We start from the raw sequence: 15,137 nt of genomic DNA on the forward strand, positions 1-15,137 counted from the left end.
GAAGGGCTATGTAAATTAATTTGATTTGGATTTGATTTGATTTGATGTGGTATAACAGTATTAATGTCCTGCAGTATAACAGTATTACTATCCTGCAGTATGTGGTATAACAGTATTAATGTTGTGCAGTATGTGATATAACATTATTAATGTCCTGCAGTATGTGGTATAACAGTATTAATGTCCTGCAGTATGTGGTATAACAGTATTAATGTCCTACAGTATGTGGTATAACAGTATTAATGTCCTACAGTATGTGGTATAACAGTATTAATGTCCTGCAGTATGTGGGTATCACAGTATTAATGTCCTGCAGTATAACAGTATTAATGTCCTGCAGTATGTGGGTATCACAGTATTAATGTCCTGCAGTATAACAGTATTAATGTCCTGCAGTATGTGGTATAACAGTATTAATGTCCTGCTGTATGTGGGTATCACAGTATTAATGTCCTGAAGTATAACAGTATTAATGTCCTGCAGTATGTGGTATAACAGTATTATTTGTCCTGCTGTATGTGGGTATCACAGTATTAATGTCCTGCAGTATAACAGTATTAATGTCCTGCAGTATGTGGTATAACAGTATTATTTGTCCTGCTGTATGTGGGTATCACAGTATTAATGTCCTGCAGTATAACAGTATTAATGTCCTGCAGTATGTGGTATAACAGTATTAATGTCCTGCAGTATGTGGTATCACAGTATTAATGTCCTGCAGTATGTGGTATAACAGTATTAATGTCCTGCAGTATAACAGTATTAATGTCCTACAGTATAACAGTATTAATTTCCTGCAGTATGTGGGTATCACAGTATTAATGTCCTACAGTATAACAGTATTAATGTCCTACAGTATAACAGTATTAATTTCCTGCAGTATAACAGTATTAACGTCCTGCAGTATGTGGTATCACAGTATTAATGTCCTGCTCCATAATAAGCCTTGCTGTATAATATGATGGTTTATATCCCATCCCTTCTCCATCTATCTGCTAAAACACATCCAGCCACATGTAGAAATATGCTTCTTCTGTGGTATATAATGTCGGTCTGCCGACAACCGTCTGTGGTGCACGTTGCCACCTATCTGTGCTTCAGCGTGCGATCGATCACCGTGTACCCAATTCTATACTGCTTAGAAGAACATGTATAAGTACATCCTTTCTAACCTCTAACAAACCCTTTACTCAGCAGCGACATAGTCCCGTTCTTTGTCATTGTAAACACAACAATGGGTCTGGACAACCTCTCTAACATTACTAATAAGGAAACTCATCTGTACTTTTCCAGGCGAAACGTTCTCAAACCTCAGCAGCACCGATCAGCTTTCATAGCTTTTTACCCGCTATCCTACTGATCAGCCTTGTGTGCTTCAATCACTCCCTTTCACCCGGTTACACAACTCTGCACCTTGGAGGCTGCTGCCCTATATACATAGACTTGGAATCACTAGTCATTTTAATAATGGAACACTAGTCATTTTAATAATGGAACACTAGTCATTTTAATACTGGAACACTAGTCATTTTAATACTGGAACACTAGTCATTTTAATAATGGAACACTAGTCATTTTAATACTGGAACACTAGACATTTTAATAATGGAACACTAGTCATTTTAATAATGGAACACTAGTCATTTTAATAATGGAACACTAGTCACTTTAATAATGGAACACTAGTCATTTTAATAATGGAACACTAGTCATTTTAATAATGGAACACTAGTCATTTTAATAATGGAACACTAGTCATTTTAATAATGGAACACTAGTCACTTTAATAATGGAACACTAGTCACTTTAATAATGGAACACTAGTCATTTTAATACTGGAACACTAGTCACTTTAATAATGGAACACTAGTCATTTTAAAAATGGAACACTAGTCATTTTAATAATGGAACACTAGTCATTTTAATAATGGAACACTAGTCATTTTAATAATGGAACACTAGTCATTTTAATAATGGAACACTAGTCATTTTAATAATGGAACACTAGTCATTTTAATAATGGAACACTAGTCATTTTAATAATGGAACACTAGTCACTTTAATAATGGAACACTAGTCATTTTAATAATGGAACACTAGTCATTTTAATAATGGAACACTAGTCATTTTAATAATGGAACACTAGTCATTTTAATAATGGAACACTAGTCACTTTAATAATGGAACACTAGTCACTTTAATAATGGAACACTAGTCATTTTAATACTGGAACACTAGTCACTTTAATAATGGAACACTAGTCATTTTAAAAATGGAACACTAGTCATTTTAATAATGGAACACTAGTCATTTTAATAATGGAACACTAGTCATTTTAATAATGGAACACTAGTCATTTTAATAATGGAACACTAGTCATTTTAATAATGGAACACTAGTCACTTTAATAATGGAACACTAGTCATTTTAATAATGGAACACTAGTCATTTTAATAATGGAACACTAGTCATTTTAATAATGGAACACTAGTCATTTTAATAATGGAACACTAGTCATTTTAATAATGGAACACTAGTCATTTTAATAATGGAACACTAGTCATTTTAATAATGGAACACTAGTCACTTTAATAATGGAACACTAGTCACTTTAATAATGGAACACTAGTCATTTTAATACTGGAACACTAGTCACTTTAATAATGGAACACTAGTCATTTTAAAAATGGAACACTAGTCATTTTAATAATGGAACACTAGTCATTTTAATAATGGAACACTAGTCATTTTAATAATGGAACACTAGTCATTTTAATAATGGAACACTAGTCATTTTAATAATGGAACACTAGTCACTTTAATAATGGAACACTAGTCATTTTAATAATGGAACACTAGTCATTTTAATAATGGAACACTAGTCATTTTAATAATGGAACACTAGTCATTTTAATAATGGAACACTAGTCATTTTAATAATGGAACACTAGTCATTTTAATAATGGAACACTAGTCATTTTAATAATGGAACACTAGTCACTTTAATAATGGAACACTAGTCACTTTAATAATGGAACACTAGTCATTTTAATACTGGAACACTAGTCACTTTAATAATGGAACACTAGTCATTTTATAAATGGAACACTAGTCATTTTAATAATGGAACACTAGTCATTTTAATAATGGAACACTAGTCATTTTAATAATGGAACACTAGTCATTTTAATAATGGAACACTAGTCATTTTAATAATGGAACACTAGTCATTTTAATAATGGAACACTAGTCATTTTAATAATGGAACACTAGTCATTTTAATAATGGAACACTAGTCATTTTAAAAATGGAACACTAGTCATTTTAATAATGGAACACTAGTCATTTTAATAATGGAACACTAGTCATTTTAATAATGGAACACTAGTCATTTTAATAATGGAACACTAGTCATTTTAATAATGGAACACTAGTCATTTTAATAATGGAACACTAGTCATTTTAATAATGGAACACTAGTCATTTTAATAATGTTTCAATAATTGTTTACATACTACTTTACTCATCTTTTACCCTCTCTTTCCTACTGAGCAGCCTTGAGGCCTCAATCACTCTGCCTCCCGTCACATGGTCTTTGATATCATCTGTGGATACAGGGTGGTGGGAGACCAGAGACGATTCCCCTCAGCCTAGCATAAGCTCCAGGGACATGGCTTTTAATCGTCTTCCCCATTGAGATTTTTCATTTGAAGAATATTCCCCTGCTGAGCGTTGGCTAGCTGTCTACTATTTCCAATGAACCGGGCTAGTATGACTTCACCTATCTCTTCCTTTATGGCATTGGTTAATCAGATAGGGTGTAGACGAGGCCTGGTGGTCTCATCAAACACCGTCACGACTTTCCCCTCCGACACATCATTACTCTGGTTCCCTACCTTCAGCCCTCTTCAAGCTCTCTTCGCTAGCATGGTCTTTCTTCTTCCTACGTCTTTCAACTACAGTCCTTTCAGGGTCCTTGATCCTTGTCTTCCTGAGACTTAACATCAAAACCACCATCCATTTTGATCGCATTCCAACACAGCTGCTGCTTCTACAACCTTCTGTCCATATCCTTCGTCACCGCATCCTCACTACTCGACTCCGTCACCCTACAATAGACATCTACACTCGAAAAACCAACGAATACAGTTTGCAGCAAGCAGGGAGTTCCAGTAGCAGATCAATGTGGAGCTATATACAGGGAGTTCCAGTACCAGATCAATGTGGAGCTATATACAGAGAGTATCAGATCAATGTGGAGCTATATACAGGGAGTACCAGATCAATGTGGAGCTATATACAGGGAGTACCAGATCAATGTGGAGCTATATACAGGGAGTACCAGTACCAGATCAATGTGGAGCTATATACAGGGAGTACCAGATCAATGTGGAGCTATATACAGGAAGTACCAGTACCAGATCAATGTGGCGCTATATACAGGGAGTACCAGTACCAGATCAATGTGGAGCTATATACAGGGAGTACCAGATAAATGTGGAGCTATATACAGGGAGTACCAGATCAATGTTGAGCTATATACAGGGAGTACCAGATCAATGTGGAGCTATATACAGGGAGTACCAGTACCAGATCAATGTGGAGCTATATACAGGGAGTACCAGATCAATGTGGAGCTATATACAGGGAGTACCAGATCAATGTGGAGCTATATACAGGGAGTACCAGTACCAGATCAATGTGGAGCTATATACAGGGAGTACCAGATCAATGTGGAGCTATATACAGGGAGTACCAGATCAATGTGGAGCTATATACAGGGAGTACCAGTACCAGATCAATGTGGAGCTATATACAGGGAGTACCAGATCAATGTGGAGATATATACAGGTAGTACCAGTACCAGATCAATGTGGAGCTATATACAGGGAGTACCAGATCAATGTGGAGATATATACAGGTAGTACCAGATCAATATGGAGCTATATACAGGGAGTACCAGATCAATGTGGAGCTATATACAGGGAGTACCAGATCAATGTGGAGCTATATACAGGGAGTTCCAGTACCAGATCAATGTGGAGCTATATACAGGGAGTTCCAGTACCAGATCAATGTGGAGCTGTATACAGGGAGTAACAGTACCAGATCAATGTGGAGCTATATACAGGGAGTAACAGTACCAGATCAATGTGGAGCTATATACAGGGAGTACCAGATCAATGTGGAGATATATACAGGTAGTACCAGATCAATATGGAGCTATATACAGGGAGTACCAGATCAATGTGGAGCTATATACAGGGAGTACCAGATCAATGTGGAGCTATATACAGGGAGTTCCAGTACCAGATCAATGTGGAGCTATATACAGGGAGTTCCAGTACCAGATCAATGTGGAGCTGTATACAGGGAGTACCAGTACCAGATCAATGTGGAGCTATATACAGGGAGTACCAGTACCAGATCAATGTGGAGCTATATACAGGGAGTACCAGTACCAGATCAATGTGGAGCTATATACAGAGAGTACCAGTACCAGATCAATGTGGAGCTATATACAGGGAGTACCAGTACCAGATCAATGTGGAGCTATATACAGGGAGTACCAGATCACTGTGGAGCTATATACAAGTAGTACTAGATCAATGTGGAGCTGTATACAGGGAGTATCAGTACCAGATCAATGTGGAGCTATATACAGGGAGTACCAGATCAATGTGGAGCTATATACAGGTAGTACTAGATCAGTGTGGAGCTATATACAGGAAGTACCAGATCAATGTGGAGCTATATACAGGAAGTACCAGATCAATGTGGAGCTATATACAGGTAGTACCAGATCAATGTGGAGCTATACAGAGGTAGTACCCGATCAATGTGGAGCTATACACAGGTAGTAGCAGTACCAGATCAATGTGGAGCTATATACAGGGAGTACCAGATCAATGTGGAGCTAAACACAGGTAGTACCAGATCAATGTGGAGCTATACACAGGTAGTAGCAGTACCAGATCAATGTGGAGCTATATACAGGGAGTACCAGATCAATGTGGAGCTAAACACAAGTAGTACCAGTACCAGATCAATGTGGAGCTATATACAGGGAGAACCAGTACCAGATCAATGTGGAGCTATATACAGGGAGTACCAGTACCAGATCAATGTGGAGCTAAACACAGGTAGTACCAGTACCAGATCAATGTGGAGCTATATACAGGGAGTACCAGTATCAGATCAATGTGGAGCTATATACAGGGAGTACCAGTACCAGATCAATGTGGAGCTATATGCAGGGAGTACCAGTACCAGATCAATGTGGAGCTATATACAGGAAGTACCAGATCAATATGGAGCTATATGCAGGGAGTACCAGTACCAGATCAACATGGAGCTATATACAGGGAGTACCAGATCAATGTGGAGCTATATACAGGTAGTACTAGATCAGTGTGGAGCTATATACAGGAAGTACCAGATCAATGTGGAGCTATATACAGGTAGTACCAGATCAATGTGGAGCTAAACACAGGTAGTACCAGATCAATGTGGAGCTAAACACAGGTAGTACCAGTACCATATCAATGTGGAGCTATATACAGGGAGTACCAGTACCAGATCAATGTGGAGCTAAACACAGGTAGTACCAGTACCAGATCAATGTGGAGCTATATACAGGGAGTACCAGTACCAGATCAATGTGGAGCTATATACAGGGAGTACCAGATCAATGTGGAGCTATATACAGGTAGTACCAGATCAATGTGGAGCTATATACAGGGAGTACCAGATCAATGTGGCGATATACACAGGGAGTACCAGATCAATGTGGAGCTATATACAGGTAGTACCAGATCAATGTGGAGCTATATACAGGTAGTACCAGATCAATGTGGAGCTATATACAGGTAGTACCAGATCAATGTGGAGCTATATACAGGTAGTACCAGATCAATGTGGAGCTATATACAGGTAGTACCAGATCAATGTGGAGCTATACACAGGGAGTACCAGATCAATGTGGAGCTATATACAGGTAGTACCAGTACCAGATCAATGTGGAGCTATATACAGGGAGTACCAGGTCAATGTGGAGCTATATACAGGGAGTACCAGATCAATGTGGAGCTATACACAGGGAGTACCAGATCAATGTGGAGCTATATACAGGGAGTACCAGATCAATGTGAAGCTATACACAGGGAGTACCAGATCAATATGGAGCTATATACAGGTAGTACCAGATCAATGTGGAGCTATACACAGGGAGTACCAGATCAATGTGGAGCTATATACAGGTAGTACCAGATCAATGTGGAGCTATATACAGGGAGTACCAGATCAATGTGGAGCTATATACAGGTAGTACCAGATCAATGTGGAGCTATACACAGGGAGTACCAGATCAATGTGGAGCTATATACAGGGAGTACCAGATCAATGTGGAGATATATACAGGGAGTACCAGATCAATGTGGAGCTATATACAGGGACTACCAGATCAATGTGGAGCTATATATAGGGAGTACCAGTACCAGATCAATGTGGAGCTATATACAGGGAGTACCAGAACAATGTGGAGATATATACAGGGAGTACCAGATCAATGTGGAGATATATACAGGGAGTACCAGATCAATGTGGAGATATATACAGGGAGTACCAGATCAATGTGGAGATATATACAGGGAGTACCAGATCAATGTGGAGATATATACAGGGAGTACCAGTACCAGATCAGTACCAATAATAATAATAAGGTATTGGAGTTAGATATGGACATGAAGGAAGTGTACACAAATATGTGTTTTACTGTTATAAGGAAGGTGATAAAATATTGTTAGTGGTTTTATAACTTGATTATACTGTATTTAGAAACGAATATAAGTAATTTTAAGACTTTTTCATACCGTTTTGTTTAATAGGAAATACATTATATAAATTATTTCATATTTTAATATTTTAATCATAGTTGTACTGTTTATAACTACTTTTACCAGAACGGTGAGATTTGAACCTTTCTTGGAGTGTACAGCGTTACTAGTTATTGTTTATGACTCTCGTGATACATCATTACTTCTGGGGGATTAGGTAGATGCCATTGACAATGACATTAAGTTACGATTTAAAACACTATACTTGTGCGTTTCAGTCCCGAACAGTCAGAGCCTAGTACTCCTGCAACTCATGGCATTGCTTTTTTCACCGGAACAATCTTTCACCACGTCCTTGTGAAAAGAGTGGCGCTACCATGGAAACGGTCTCATCCCCTGCCTTGATCAGAACGCCACGTCTTCAGTCAGCTGTTCTACAACACCACATGCTAATACTGACGGCTCCTCTCTTCTCGTGGTGTTGTGTTGACGCCCGACTGAGCTTTAGACCGTGTTCCGTGGTACAGAGAGTTCCGGAACGTTCTTCCTTTGTGACACGCACACAGCAGCGTGTATTTAAATACGGAGGGCTTTTCTAACGTTCTTCACAAATGGCACCCTATTCCCTATAGAGTACACTACATTTGACCTGGACCCATTTGGGACGCGAGAAAGGAGAGGAACACGGTGAAAAGAAAAGAACCGTTGGTCGATTCTCGTAGAGTAAGTGCCCTGTACATGTTGTGTATACTGTGTGTGTGTGTGTGTGTGTGTGTGTGTGTGTGTGTCATCCAAATCTTTTCAGCTCAAGCTTTGAAAGCCTGCAACGCAAAATAAAGCTGTCTCTCTCTATTCATCCCTCTCTCCTCTCCTCCTCTTCTCTCCCATGTCCTCCATCCACACCCTTACCTCTCTTCCTTACTCACGCCCTCAACCCCTTCCTCCCTTTTCCTCCCACCTCCTTTCTCTCCTACTTCCCCCGCCTCTCTCTTCTCCATCCCACACTTTATCTTTTATCCTTATTTAACCCCCCCCGCCTCTCTCGTGTCCTTCCTCCTTATTCCCTCCTCCTCCCACATCGATGTTCCCATCTTGTGTTCCGGTGTTGCCTCACAAAGGCTCTGTTACCGTGGAAATGGAGTAGTGAGATGGAGTGTTTACCCAAATGGAAAAGTTTCATCCCAGCAGTCAGGGGAACCAGTCAGGGGAACAGAGCTCTCTCTCTCTCTCTCTCTCTACACCTCTCTCTCTCTCTCTCTACACCTCTCTCTCTCTCTCTCTCTCTCTACACCCCCATCTCTCTACACCTCTCTCTCTCTCTCTACACCTCTCTCTCTCTCTCTCTCTCTACACCTCTCTCTCTCTCTCTCTCTCTACACCCCCCTCTATCTACACCTCTCTCTCTCTCTCTCTCTCTCTCTCTCTCTCTCTCTCTCTCTCTCTCTCTCTCTCTCTCTCTACACCCCTCTCTCTACACCCCTCTCTCAACACCCCTCTGTCTCTCAACACCTCTCTCTCTACACCCCTCTCTCTACACCCCTCTGTCTCTCTACACCTCTCTCTCTACACCCCTCTCTCTACACCCCTCTCTCAACACCCCTCTGTCTCTCAACACCTCTCTCTCTACACCCCTCTCTCTCTCTACACCTCTCTCTACTCCCCTCTCTCTACACCTCTCTCTCTACACCTCTCTCTCTCTACACCCCTCTCTCTACACCCCTCTCTCTCTCTACACCCCTCTCTCTCTCTCTATACACCCCTCTCTCTACACCCCTCTCTCTCTCTCTCTCTCTCTCTCTCTCCCTCACTCTCACTCTCTCTGTACACACCTCTCTCTCTCTCTCTCTCTCTCTCTCTCTCTCTCTCTCTCTCCCTCTCTCTCTCTCTCTCTCTCTACACCCCTCTCTCTACACCCCACTCTCTCTCTCTCTCTCTCTCTCTCTCTCTCTCTACACCCCTCTCTCTACACCCCTATCTCTCTCTCTCTCTCTCTCTCTCTCTACACCCCCCTCTCTCTCTCTCTCTCTCTCTCTCTCTCTACACCCCTCTCTCTACACCCCTCTCTCTACACCTCTCTCTCTCTCTCTCTCTCTCTCTCTCTCTCTCTCTACACCCCTCTCTCTCTCTCTCTCTCTCTACACCCCTCTCTCTACACCCCTATCTCTACACCCCTCTCTCTACACCCCTCTCTCTACACCTCTCTCTCTCTCTCTCTCTCTCTCTACACCCCTCTCTCTCTCTCTCTCTCTCGCTCTCTCTACACCCCTCTCTCTCTCTCTCTCTCTACACCCCTCTCTCTACACCCCTCTCTCTACACCCCTCTCTCTACACCTCTCTCTCTCTCTCTCTCTCTCTCTCTCTCTCTCTACACCCCTCTCTCTCTCTCTCTCTCTCTCTCTACACCCCTCTCTCTCTCTCTCTCTCTCTCTCTCTCTCCTCAAGTCTCCCCTCCTCTCCTTAATTTGTTCCTTCCTCTCTCTCTCTCTCACTCCCTCCCCCTCTCTCTAACTTTTTTTTATGTCTCGCTCTCTCTCTCTCCATCTCCTTCTCTCTCTATCCCTCTTTCTCTCTCTCTCCCTCCATCTCCTTCTCTCTCCCTCCATCTCCTTCTTTCTCCTTCATCTCCTTCTCTCTCCTTCCATCTCCTCCTCTCTCCATCTCCTTCTCTTTTCCTTCCATCTTCTTCTCTTTCTATCCATCCATCCATCCATCCATCTCTCTCACTCGCTCCCCTCTCTCACTTGTTTTATGTCTCGCTCTCTCTCTCTCCATCTCTCTCTATCCCTCTTTCTCTCTCTCTCCATCTCCTTCTCTCTCCATCGTCTTCTCTTTCTATCCCTCTTTCTCTCTGTGCAAAAAAGCTTTTTTTCTCAAAAATGTTTGTTTCACAAACATCCCTGTCAGTGAGCATTTCAATTCAATTCAAGGGCTTTATTGTCATGGGAAACATGTGTTAAGAGCTCCTCTATATCTCTACTAGCCTCAGTGCTACCTTAACCTTTAACCTTAAGAGCTCCTCTATATCTCTACTAGCCCCAGTGCTACCTTAACCTTTAACCTTAAGAGCTCCTCTATATCTCTACTAGCCCCAGTGCTACCTTAACCTTTAACCTTTAAGAGCTACTCTATATCTCTACTAGCCCCAGTGCTACCTTCAAGAGCAGATCACATGAGAACATTACAGTAGCCCTGTGATATTCTGGTACCCTGGTTTTCCTGGACACGTTTTATAAAGCTTTAGACCCTTTCCTGTTCTACGTCAGACACAGACATCATGGTCGAGGCTTGATGACATCAGCACACTCCGTCAACTACTTCACTCCAGATAGTGTTAATGTCATAGCCAGCTAACTGTACTGATTTATATTTACAAGTGATTTTATCCTTGATGAGCTTCCAACCAGGATCAAACAGGTGCCGGAATCCCTTTCCTGCAGTCCAATTACAAAATCACCCTCTAGTGGCCTCGTGGTTGGAACGTTATTCATCTTTTTCATAATTTGATCATTAATAAACATTACGCAAAATATATAAAAATAAACTTAAAATCCAGTGTTTCTATGTCAAATGGTTTGTTATATTTTAGTCTTCTGGGATGTATATAAAGTGTAATATTGGGATGCAAACTCAAAATGTAATACATTTAAACTCTATATCAATTCAATTCAAGGGCTTTATTGGCATGGGAAACATGTGTTAACATTGCCAAAGCAAGTGAGGTAGATAATATACAAAAGTGAAATAAACAATAAAAAATGTGTCGAAATAATACATCCACATGAAAGGTGTGGCAAGAAGCTGATTAAACAGCATAATCAGTACACAGGTGCACCTTGTGCTGGGTATACAATAAAATGGCATTCTAAAATGTGCAGTTTTGTCACACAATACAATGCCACAGACATCTCAAGTTTCGAGAGAGTGTGCAATTGGCATGCTGACTGCGAGAATGTCCACCAGAGCTGTTGCTAGATAATTCCATGTGCAATTGGAATGCTGACTGCGAGAATGTCCACCAGAGCTGTTGCTAGATAATTCCATGTACAATTTTCTAGTGAATTGAATGTACAAGTTTTAGTGAATTTGGCAGTACGTCCAACCTGCCTCACAACCGCAGATTTTTCTGCAGATGGAAAATATTTTATTTCAACTCGTGAAACATGTACGGATGGATGGCTGTACGGATGGATGGCTGTAGGGATGGATGGCTGTAGGGTTGGATGGCTGTAGGGTTGGATGGCTGTATGGCTGAAGGGATGGATGGATGGGCTGACAGACAGATGGTTGAAGGGATGAATGTATGAGTGTGTCAGTGATGGCTGGTGGCACATTAAATCAGAGGAGGGGCTCATCTTTCCATACATTCAATTCCATTACTATGAGCTGTCCTTCTCTCACCAGCCTACTCTGATAGATGGATTTGATGGATGGATGGGTGAGAGGCCCTCTCTGGGCCTGTGCTCCTCATCAGCAGCTGTAATCACTTTGTGGAGAAGATTGAGTGAGAGAGAGAGAGAGAGAGAGAGACAGACAAAGAGAGAGAGAGAGAGAGAGAGAGAGAGGGCGAGCTGCTTGCTACTACATTATTCACCCCATTCTCCTCTCTTCCTCTCCTCTCCTCTCTTCCACTCCACTGATGTGTGTGAGAGAGACAGATATGTGTGTGTGTGTCAGTCTGTCAGTGCATGTGTGCGTTTGTTTGTTACTGTGTGTGTGCCCATCTGCCTCTGTGTGCGTCTCCATCCCACAGGGTATGACCAGTAGTTATCTCCAGGGACTGAAACTTTCTGTCCCTGACAGGCTGGGCCTGAAGTGCTGCTTCACTCGGACTGTCAACATAAGGCTCAGTGGACACACACACACACACCCACACCCACACACACACACACACACCCACACCCACACACACACACACACACACACACACACACACACACACACATGATACACACACACACACACACACATGATACACACACACACACACACACACACACACACACACACACACACACACACACACACACACATGACACACATACACACACATATACACACACACACATATACACACATACACACACACACACACACACACACACATGACACACACACACACACACACACACACACACACACACACACACACACACACACACACACATACGCACACACACACACACACACACAAACACACACACAAACACACACACACACACACAAACAAACACACACACACACACACACACACTAATATCAAAACAAAGTGTTGAGAACCTGATGGAAATAGATAGACCGTGTTTATCAGGATGAATGAAACTAATACAGCCCACACAATCAGTGTTCACAGACACACACACTTGGGGCTTAGCTTGGAGATAATGGCTTGAGGCAGCAGACAGTAACTTCTAGGAGAGAGACAGAGAGAGAGATAGTGAGAGAGAGAGAGAGAGTGAGAGAGAAAGAGCCAGAGACAGACAGAGAGAGAGAGAGAGATAGAGAGAGAGAGACAGACAGACAGAGAGACAGAGAGACAGAGACAAGGAGAGAGATGGTGAGAGAGATGGTGAGAGGGATATGGAGACAGAGAGAGAGATTGAGAGATAGATGTAGAGAGAGAGAAAGTTAGAAAAAGATGTAGAGAGAGAGAAAGGGAGAAAAATATGTAGAGAGAGAAAGTGAGAGAGAGAGATGTAGAGAGAGAGAAAGGGAGAAAAAGATGTAGAGAGAGAAAGTGAGAGAGAGAGAGATGTAGAGAGAGAGAGAGAGAGGTGGAGAGAGGATATATAGAGAGAGAGCGAGAGGGAGAGAGGAGAGGAGCGGTACAATTTGAGAGGGGTTACAGACATACCTGTTTGCCAAAAGCCCAGATGGTGTCTGTCACAGCAGACCAGCCACTGATATAACCTGGTATAAGTTACATCCCAAATTGAACCCCAATCCTTATATAGCACACTACTGTTGACCAGAGCCATATTCCCTACATAGTGCACTACTTTAGACCAGGGCCCTATTCCCTATATAGTGCACTACTTTAGACCAGGGCCCTATTCCCTATATAGTGCACTACTTTAGACCAGGGCCCTATTCCCTATATAGTGCACTACTTTAGTGCACTACAGGGCCCTATTCCCTATATAGTGCACTACTTTAGACTACAGGGCCCTATTCCCTATATAGTGCACTACTTTAGATCAGGGCCCTATTCCCTATATAGTGTACTACTTTAGACCAGAGCCCTATTCCCTATATAGTGCACTACTTTAGACCAGAGCCCTATTCCCTATATAGTGTACTACTTTAGACCAGAGCCCTATTCCCTATATAGTGCACTACTTTAGACCAGAGCCCTATTCCCTATATAGTGCACTACTTTAGATCAGGGCCCTATTCCCTATATAGTGCACTACTTTAGATCAGGGCCCTATTCCCTATATAGTGCACTACTTTAGACCAGAGCCCTATTCCCTATATAGTGCACTACTTTAGACCAGAGCCCTATTCCCTATATAGTGCACTACTTAGGTAATATGGTTCCATTTGGAAAATATGATTATACTCAGCATCACAATCTGTATGATCACTAGTCCCTACCATCCCCAGGGAACCGTGTGTGTGTGTGTGTGTGTGTGTGTGTGTGTGTGTGTGTGTGTGTGTGTGTGTGTGTCATATATTCACCGGATGGGAAAGATATCAATTTCTATTATTTATTGATTTTCATGTCATTGAAGGGAATCAGAGCATACTAAGCACCTCCCTCTCATTATATTATCATTAGGAGTAGGAAGTGATAATTGGGACGTAGCCCCTCCCTCTCATTATATTATCATTAGGAGTAGGAAGTGATAATTGGGACGTAGCCCCTCCCTCTCATTACATTATCATTAGGAGTAGGAAGTGATAATTGGGACGTAGCCCCTCCCTCTCATTACATTATCATTAGGAGTAGGAAGTGATAATTGGGACGTAGCCCCTCCCTCTCATTACATTATCATTAGGAGTAGGAAGTGATAATTGGGACGTAGCCCCTCCCTCTCATTACATTATCATTAGGAGTAGGAAGTGATAATTGGGACGTAGCCCCTCCCTCTCATTACATTATCATTAGGAGTAGGAAGTGATAATTGGGACGTAGCCCCTCCCTCTCATTATATTACCATTAGGAGTAGGAAGTGATAATTGGGACGTAGCTCCTCCCTCTAATTATATTAGCATTAGGAGTAGGAAGTGATAATTGGGACGTAGCTCCTCCCTCTCATTATATTATCATTAGGAGTAGGAAGTGATAATTGGGACGTAGCC

This window comes from Oncorhynchus clarkii, chromosome 10 (assembly GCF_045791955.1).
Source record: "Oncorhynchus clarkii lewisi isolate Uvic-CL-2024 chromosome 10, UVic_Ocla_1.0, whole genome shotgun sequence".
Classification (NCBI taxonomy): domain Eukaryota; kingdom Metazoa; phylum Chordata; class Actinopteri; order Salmoniformes; family Salmonidae; genus Oncorhynchus; species Oncorhynchus clarkii.